Raw genomic sequence first — 9417 nt, forward strand, 5'->3', positions numbered from 1 at the left:
TTTGCTTTGATACCTCTCAGGGTGTCCCAGTGAACTTTTTTTTTTTGATGATACCATAGTTCTCTGACCAGGGATCGAACCCATGTCTCCCTGCTTTGAGAGCGCTGAGTCTTAACCACTGGACTGCCAGGGATTCCCTCGGTGTCCCAGTGAAGCAGAAAAAAAGCAGGTCTTCTCATATCAATAAAACAATAATGGCTAACACCTGTGCGTTGTTAAAAATTTTTATTGGAGTATAGCTGCTTTACAACATTGTGTTAGTTTCTACTGTTACTGCAAAGTTAAATCATCTGTATGTGTACATATAACCCCTCTTTAAAATTTCCTTCCCATTTAGGTCACTGCAGAGCACTGAGTGGAGTTCCCTGTGCTATGAAGTAGGTTCTCACTAGTTATCTATTTTATCCGTAGTATCAGTAATGTGTATATGTCAATCCCAATCTCCCAATTCATCCTGCCTCCCCTTTCCCTCTTTGGGATCCATACATTTGTTCTCTACGTCTGTGTCTCTATTTGCGTATTACTTTTATAGCTTGTAAAGTGTCTTCACATCCATCACACATTCATTAGCTTGTTAAGCATTTGCTGGGTTCTGCCATGTTCTACCCCACTCCAGTACTCTTGTCTGGAAAATCCCATGGACGGAGGAGCCTGGTGGGCTTCTGTCTATGGGTTCGCACGGAGTCGGACACGACTGAGCGACTTCACTTTCACTTTTCACTTTCATGCATTGGAGAAGGAAATGGCAACCCACTCCAATGTTCTTGCCTGGAGAATCCCAGAGACAGGGGAGCCTGCTGGGCTGCTGTCTATAGGGTCGCACAGAGTCGGACACGACTGAAGTGACTTAGCAGCAGCAGCAGCAGCCGTGTTCTAGGCCTCGCCTAGACGCCAGACAATAAATGCACTGGTAAGGACTCCCTGGCCTTTACATTCTGTCGTTTCCCAAGAAATGTCCCTTCCCGAGAAGGCCTCCTCTCCCTGCCTTGTTAAGTTCCTACCTTCTCATTGTGTATCACGGCTCTCTGCTTCCTTTACAGTATTTCCCATCCTGATCTCCTTAAGGACTGGGGTTATGTTGCCTTTTGTCACCTCTGTGAGGTCCTGTGTTCAAGACCTAGCATACTGCGAGGCCTCAAGAGGAACCTCAGGCTTCCCAACTGGTTTAGTGGTAAAGAATCTGCCTGCAAGGCAGGAGATGCAGGTTTGATCCCTGGGTCGGGACGATTCCTTGCAGAAGGAAATGACAACCCACTCTAGTGTTTTTGCCTGAAGAATCCCATGGACAGAGGAGCCTGCTGGGCTACAGTCCATGGGGTCGCAGAGTCAGACATGAACCCTACCACCAAAAAGAGGAACCTCACAAATGTTTCCAAACTGAGAAAGACAAACATCTTTTACTGATTCTCCATTCATCTGATTCAACTGGAATGAATATCACCATGTGAAAATAGCTCCCTGTTATTCATTATTATGAAAAATCAAGAGATTAAAATGAGATTAACATCTTTATTATTCTTTCAAATCATCCCACCCTCTCCTTCTGAGATATTAAGAATTAAGAATCCAATTACCTCTGCCACATAAATTAATGTTGGTTCATGCCTTGACATATTGAGCTACAAACAGGCATTTATAGTCTTTGGTCGCTTCTATACCAAAGCTTTTAGCCTAACTTGGAAATGGAGGTCAAGCTAATAGGAGCCAAGAATTATGACTATGAAGCACAGAGTTCCCAAACTGAGAAAGACAAATATCTTTTACTGGTTCTCTATTTCATAGGTGTGGAAAATGGAGGCCCAGAGGAGTGACTTGCCAGTGATTTCACAGTTCATTTACTTTTCCTTGGCCACGCCTGGAGGCTTGCAGGATCTTAGTTCCCCAATCAGGGATGGAACCCAGGCCCCCAGCAGTGAAAGCAGGGAATCCTAACCACTGGATCTCCAGGGAAGTCATAGTTCAGTTATGGCTGAGCTGAGACAAAAACCCCAGATTCATATCAGGGGCTCTTCTACTGTGTCCTACCTCTCTCTTTGACATTAATCAATAGCTTAAGCTGATAACAATTATTTTCCGAATGAACAATAGTAAATTCCATAAACTCAAAGATGGAAGCGAATGCAAATTGTTCTAAAACCATTTCAGCCATTTTTATGAAAGCACATGATTTCGATGAAGAGCAGTCCAGTATTAGAGGAAATGCTGAATAATATTCAAATGCTCAGCATAACCATAACCAGGAGGATGTGGTTTCTAATGTGTACAGCGAAAATCATGCTTCAGGTGAAGCTTATTTTATTTTCAATTAATATTTTTACTTTTGAAATAATTTTAGACTTACAGAAAAGTTGCAAATAGAGTAGAGTTTATATACACCTTCACTCATCACCCTCTAATGTTAACAACTTACACAACCATAGTTCAGTGATCAAAATGCAAAAACTGAGGGACTTCCCTAGTGGTCCAGTGGTTACGACTCCATGCTTCCAACACAGGGGACACAGGTTTGGTTCCTGGTCCAGGAAGTCGCCACATACCACAGGACGACTAAGCCCATGCATTACAATTACTGAGCCCGAGTGCCTAGAACCTGTGTTCCCCAACAAGAGAATCCATCACAATGAGAAGCCTGCTCACCTCAACTAGAGAAAGCCCCCATGTAGCAGCAAAGACCCGGTGTAGCCAACAAGTAAACAATTCTTTTAAAAATTTTTTTAAAAATGGACACTGATACAATCCTATCGATTAAACCACAGACTGTATTTGAGTATCATCATTTCCCCCTAATGTTCCTTTTGTGTCCCAGGATATGACTCAAGATCCCACGTTGCATTTAGTGTCTTCCTAGCCTTCTCCACTCTGAACCAGGGCCTTAGTCTTTCCTTGTTTCCCATGGACTCTCCTTTTTCTACTATTGGAGTATAACTCCTCTACAATGTTGTCTTGCCTTCTGCTGCACAATAGGAATCAACCGTATGTATGCATGTACCCCCTCCCTCTTGAATCTCCCTTCCACCTCGTCCCATCCCACTCCTCGAGGTCATCACAGAGCACCAAGCCGAGCTCCCTGTGCTGCACAGCAGGTTTCTACTAGCTGTCTGTTTTACACGTGGTAGTGAATATATCAGAGAAGGCAATGGCACCCCCACTCCAGTACTCTTGTCTGGAAAATCCCAGGGACGGGGGAGCCTGGTAGGCTGCAGTCCATGGGGTCGCACAGAGTCGGACACGACTGAAGCGACTTAGCGGCAGCAGCAGCAGTGAATATATGTCAATGTCTGTATTCTCTCAATTTGTCCCACCCTCTCCTTCCCCACTCCGTGTTCCCAAGTCTGTTCTCTATGTCTGTAATTCTATTGCTGCCCTGCAAATAGGGGTTCTTCATCCCATGGGCTCTTGAGGAGTGCTGGTCAGCTGTTCTGTAGAGTGTTCCTCCGATGGGTTTGTCCTTTTTTTTTCTTTTCACGATTAGACTGAGGTTACAGGTTTGAGAGAAGAACGCCACAGAGGTGAAGCTCCGTTCTCATTATTTCATCTCGGGGGTACACAATGCCAACATGACTCACTACTAGTGAAGCTTGATCACTTCGTTAAGGTGGTGTCTGCAGGGTTTCTCCACTGTAAGCTTACTGCTTTCCCCTTTGCAGTGAGAAATGTCTTAGAGATACTTTGAGACTTTGTGAACATCCTTTTTCTCTTCAAACTTTTGCCCCACTAACATCCGTCAGTGGACCTTGCCTGTAGCAATTACTACTATGGTTTTCTAATGAGGAGTTTATATTTTCCTCATTCCTGCTACATTTTTTTTTAAATTTTTAATTGGAAGGTAATTGCTTTACAATGTTCTGTTAGCTTTTGCTGTACAGCAAAGTGAATCAGCTTTAGGTACACGTATATCCCCTCCCCCTTAGACCTCCTTCCGACGTCATCCCCATCCCACACATCTAGGTGACAGAGGTGACCACAGAGCACCGAGCTGAGCTCCCTGGGTTACACAGTCCCTTCCCATTACCGGCTACATTTACTTATTGGAATTCTTCTGAAAAAGAGTTGGCCCCCTCCTCTGCATTTATTCAGTAATTTAACCACATCAGTTCAGACTTATGGATATTAATTTTGCTCTATGGATTAAGATCTTGTACTACCATTACTGGCTTTGTTGCTCAGGTTGTTGGACCTTTTTCGGGTTGGCGTTTGTGTCTTTCTGACATGCTCCTATCTTTTTAGAGAACTTTCCTGTTGTCTGCCATCCCAAGATGCTACAGGCTTATCCTGTCCCTGTCCCAACCCTGGACCCAATAACTTCTCTAAGGTTTTTCTTACTGGAGGGAACATGTAGAAAACAAATTTTGTGCACAAAAGGAAGACATTCTTTGATGATTATAAAGCTTTTATATCAGAAAACTTACCAGCATAGGATCATGCAGTGTCTCCAGTAATAATTCTGAAGCAGAGCAGTCAATTATGTATAGGTTAGCTTTCCCTGCTGGCTCAGAGGGTAAAGCGTCTGCCTGCAATGCAGGAGACCCAAGTTCGATCCCTGGGTCAGGAAGATCCCCTGGAGAAGGAAATGGCAACCCACTCCAGTATTCTTGCCTGGAGAATCCCATGGATGGAGGAGTCTGGTGGGCTACAGCCCATGGGGTTGCAAAGAGTCGGACGCGACTGAGCGACTTCACTTTCACTTTAGCTTTATTTTTAAATTTTTATTTGTTATTTATTTGTTTGGCTGCACAGGTCTTAATTGCAGCATGTGGGATCCAATTCCCTGATGAGGGATTGAACCTGGACCCTGCATTGGGAGCATGGAGCCTTAGCCACTGGACCACCAGGGAAGTCCCTATAGGTTAGCTTTCTGTGTGTGTACTCAGTCGTGTCTGACTCTTTGCCACCCCAAGGAGTCCAGCCCGCCAAAACCCTCTGTCCTTGGAATTTTCCAGGCAAGAATACTGGAGTAGGTTGCCATTTCCTTCTCCAGGGGATCTTCTTGACCCATGGATCAAACCCACGTCTCTTGCATCTCCTGCATTGGCAGGCGGATTCTTTACCACTGCACCACCTTGCAGCTTAGTTATCCTTATATCTCCATGTCTAGCATAGACTGATGTGCAATAAATAGCTCCTGAATTAATGAAGTAATTCAACTGACCGCCCCTGGAACAGAGTCTTAACCTAGCATCTAGAGTCTCACTGGGGGAGGAGATGGGTCTACGGATAGAATTCAGGATGAGGGGATGTCTGTGAACCTAGGGGAAAAAAATTACTTCCTTATTTCCACTCACCTCGAACTGAAAATTAGCATTTCCTTCAATTATGAATGTGCACAACAAAACACAGTAGTAATAGCAGTATTAAGACTCTGTCACCCATTGAAGTCTATTTTCACATCAACATTGGAGTTGTTGCAGCCATCTCAAAATATAATGTATGCTCATTACCACTTCAAAATTACAGTAATTATTAGACCTGCCACTGGATCTTGTTGTTGAAAAAGAATAACTCATTATTATATCACATTAAAAATATTTTGATGAGTGTATTTCAATGGAACTGGCTTCCTTTATGGTCCTTTATATTTTGTTTTACACATTGAAAAACAGTATTCTGAGAGGAAGTCCTCAGGTATCTTTAAGAGTGCATAACCAGAGACTTCCCTCCTGGTCCAGTGGTTAAGACTTTGCCTTCCAGTACTCGGTGCATGGGTTCCACTCCTGGTCAGGAAGCTAGGATCCCACACGCCTCATGGCCAAAAACAAACAAACAAACAAACACCAAAACATAAAATAGGAGCAATATCGCAACAAAAAATTCAATGAAGACTTTTTAAAAAATGGTCTGCATAAAAAAAGTTCTTTAAAAAATTTCGCAACCAGGTGGTAAAGAGTGAGGTATATATAAATACGTACTCTCTGTGATGAAGAACTGTATTGTAAGTTCCAAGTGTCACGACCCAACTCCCATTCTAACAGGGGTCACCTGAAAGACACAGCTCAGCACTCGGCTGCTGGGGGCCTTCCTTCCAGGCTCTCCCTGCAGAGCTGGTCCTGGCCTTATCCTTGATCCCGCAGGGCAGTGTGGCCCAGTGTCCATGCAGCACTTAGGTCACTTAGGTCAGTGCCACAAGTAGCCAGGCTTCTGATGAGCTGTGCCACTGTGCAGCAATTATTTACTGCCTCTGTGCCTCGGGCATGCATGCATGCTAAGTGGCTTCAGTCGTGTCCGACTCTGTGCAACACTCTGAACTTCATCCTGCCAGGCTCCTCTGTCCATGGGACTCTCCAGGCAAGAATACTGGAGTGGGTTGCCATGCCCTCCTCCAGGGGATCTCCCGGACCCACGGATCGACCCATGTTTCTTTTGTCTTCTGCATTGGCAGGCAGGTTCTTTACCACTAGAGCCTCCTGGGAGGCCCCTCTGTACCTCAGTTTCCCCATTTGATAACAATTGTAAAGTTTGATTCCCAGCCTATAGGATTGTTGTGCTATGCTGTGTAATATAGTACTGAGAACAGTACATGATACATAACAAGCAGCAACTAAATGATAGTTCTTTTTCATAAACATTGTGTAAGGAAGCATAGGTGAGTTTCTCCTTGAACAACTATGCAATCCTAGGTTTTCTCTTAAGTCTGTGGTAGGGCTCAGCATAAAGAAAATCAGGGCAACTATTTTTTTGTTTTTCTTTAATGATAACTATTTTGAATTTTAATTTATTTGGCTGTGCCAGGTCTTAGTTGCAGCATGGCAAACCTATTTTCCCAGCCAGGGATTGTACCTGGGCTCTCTGCATTCAGAGTGCAGAGTCTTAGCCACTGAACCACCAGGAAAGTCCTAGAGCAAACTGCTTTTTATGTCTGAGCTTCCAACGTTACCTACCTGTCATTGTTGTTTGATGGCTAAGTCGTATCCAACTCTTTTGTGACCCCATGGACTGTAGCTCTGCCAGGCTCCCCTGTCCATGGGATTTCCCAAGCAAGAATACTGGAGTAGGTAGCCACTTCCTTCTTCAGGGGATCTTCCCAACCCAGGGATGGAACCTGTGCCTCCATAATTGGCAGGCAATTTAGGAGGCACAGGTTCCTTTACCACTGAGGAACCAGGGAAACCCTTACCTACCTGGAGGGGTTGTGATTTCAAAACAAGAAGCTCCGCACTCCCATTCAAGACTGTATAAGCCATAATGTGTTTGTAGGTGACAGTCTATTTGTGTTCTTTTTTTTGAGGTAGATATTTTAGTCAAACTAGGGAATGCAGATGAATATGAACTCTTTCGTCATAAAGACCTGCATTTTAATAGGCTTGGTTATTTTTTTTTTTAATTGTCCTGTCCCTTCCCTTCCCCCGAGCTGAAATGTAAAGTGGAGTCAAATTTATAATGTGCTTCTGACCTTATGAAAAACAGGCCCTGGAGACAGTTTTCAAGTTGTCTACTTCCTGCGAAATTATAATGGGTAGGTTTGGTTTGAGAAGAACTGTCAGTTAAGGCAGCATTTCCCCCCACCCCACAGTATGACTAATAATGGCAGTTATTAAAATTGAAGTTAAAATACCTAGAATTAAGATTTTGGCAGAACACACAGAGACATTCCATGGTTTTGGACATTTTAAGTATATGCCTTGATGAAATGTTCGCGTCTCACTTGAAAGATTTTAAAAGCGAGAGGTGGAAATAAATGACAGAAATAAAAGTTATGTGACAAATGTATCTCAAATGCTCCTCCAATGAATTTTAAAATTTAAAGTAGGAGAAGGGAAAAAAAAGTCTGAGTAGAAGATCAAATCTAAAGGATTGAAAACAGCTTCAAAAATCCTTGAGGAGAATATTTGGGGCAATTTAAATTTCCTGGGAAATTTTGCTCTTTGTGAGGACATAATACTTTGAGGGCAGCTTTCACTGTTAGGGCTAATTTTCCAGATCTGGCAGAAGATTGTTAGGTGAAAAGGTTTCCCTTGGCCCATTTTTGACATGAAGTTATCTCCTGTTTCCCTCGAGCTTTGCAAAAACAGGCCCGCCCTTCACTGACTGAAGTGGAAACCCCAAGTCATTGCTTATCTTCCCCTCTTGGGCCCCTGGGACCTTTCAGGGCAGACCAAGCTCCAGTAGGCTGGGGAGCACTGTGGAGTGGTCTCACACCCTCGCTTACATGTTCTCCCCTTTGGCTAAGAGTTAACAAGAGCTTGAAGCATTATGGGCTCCCTCTGCCCTAGTTGATTGCACGTTCTACCCAAATAACGTGAGGAAAAAAAAAAAAAAGATTCCCATGTGCAAATTGTTGTTCCCAAATTATTTTACTATCTAAAACAGGGTTTGTTTTATCAAGGACAAGACTCTGTCCATATTTAATCAATTGTCACTCTGGTTCCAACCCTTACCCCCCACCCACATCTCTGCCTTACATCCCGTCCCCTCTAGTGGGTCTTCTGTCCACTGATCTCTGGTCTGTTCTCTATCTCTTATGAGGAGTGTGTCTACTCTCTGCACAGGGATTTTGGATTTTATCATAATGGCTGTTCGGCAATCTGCCTCCGTTCAGTTCAGTTCGCTCAGTCGTGTTCAACTCTTTGCAACCCCATGGATTGCAGCACTCCAGGCCTCCCTGTCCATCACCAACTCCCAGAGTTTACGCAAACTCATCTCCATTGAGTCAGTGATGCCATCCAACCATCTCATGCTCTGTCATCCCCTCTCCTCCTGCCTTCAGTCTTTCCCAGCATCAGGGTCTTTTTCCAATGAGTCAGCTCTTTGCATCAGGTGGCCAAAGTATTGGAGTTTCAGCTTCAACATCCGTCCGTCCAGTGAACACTTGGGATTGATCTCCTTTAGGATGGACTGCCTCTGTAACCAGTATCATTGTTCATGAAGATCCAAAGCATCAGTTTCCTTTGAAGACTGATCCATCGCCTGATCCTGGTGCAGCCAAATAAATATTTCTTAAAAAATAAAAAATAAAGCCTACTTACCAAAGCTTACTTCCTCCCTTTTTCTGAAGTGAAACAAAAGTTCTATTTTAGACTAATAAGCAGCCTCAGAGAGGGTGTGAGGATGTAAGGGAAATTCTCTCTTAATGAGTATGCTTCCTAATTAAATAAAAAGGAGCCATTTTCCAAAATAGTTTTTTCCACCCAAACTAAAAATTAGATACAGAGAAAGATGTAAATAAGACACTTAATGTTAAAATATGTCTGTATAATGAACAACAACAAGAATGGTGGAGTATTTATACTGCTTTGAAATAATATAGTATAAAAATTAAGCAATTTTTTAAAGCTCAAAAAGACTTATTTTTCTGTTTTATGAACTTTAAAAAGATAAGTGAGCTTTTTTTTTTTTTTTGCAAATGGACTAAGAATGTCACATACCAGTAGGGGGCACTAAAACATCGCTGTTAAATGTTTAAAAAAATCACGTTTGGCAACT

At 43.1% G+C, this 9417-nt stretch overlaps 1 non-coding gene across 1 annotated transcript; it reads right to left on the reverse strand.

The window, feature by feature from the left end:
• Positions 1 to 6753: 6753 nt before the first annotated feature.
• Positions 6754 to 6826, reverse strand: TRNAQ-CUG (transfer RNA glutamine (anticodon CUG)). Its single transcript has one exon. It is a non-coding gene; the product is annotated as a tRNA-Gln (tRNA).
• Positions 6827 to 9417: the final 2591 nt, after the last annotated feature.

The sequence above is a fragment of the Bos indicus genome, chromosome 12, assembly GCF_029378745.1.
Source record: "Bos indicus isolate NIAB-ARS_2022 breed Sahiwal x Tharparkar chromosome 12, NIAB-ARS_B.indTharparkar_mat_pri_1.0, whole genome shotgun sequence".
NCBI lineage: Eukaryota > Metazoa > Chordata > Mammalia > Artiodactyla > Bovidae > Bos > Bos indicus.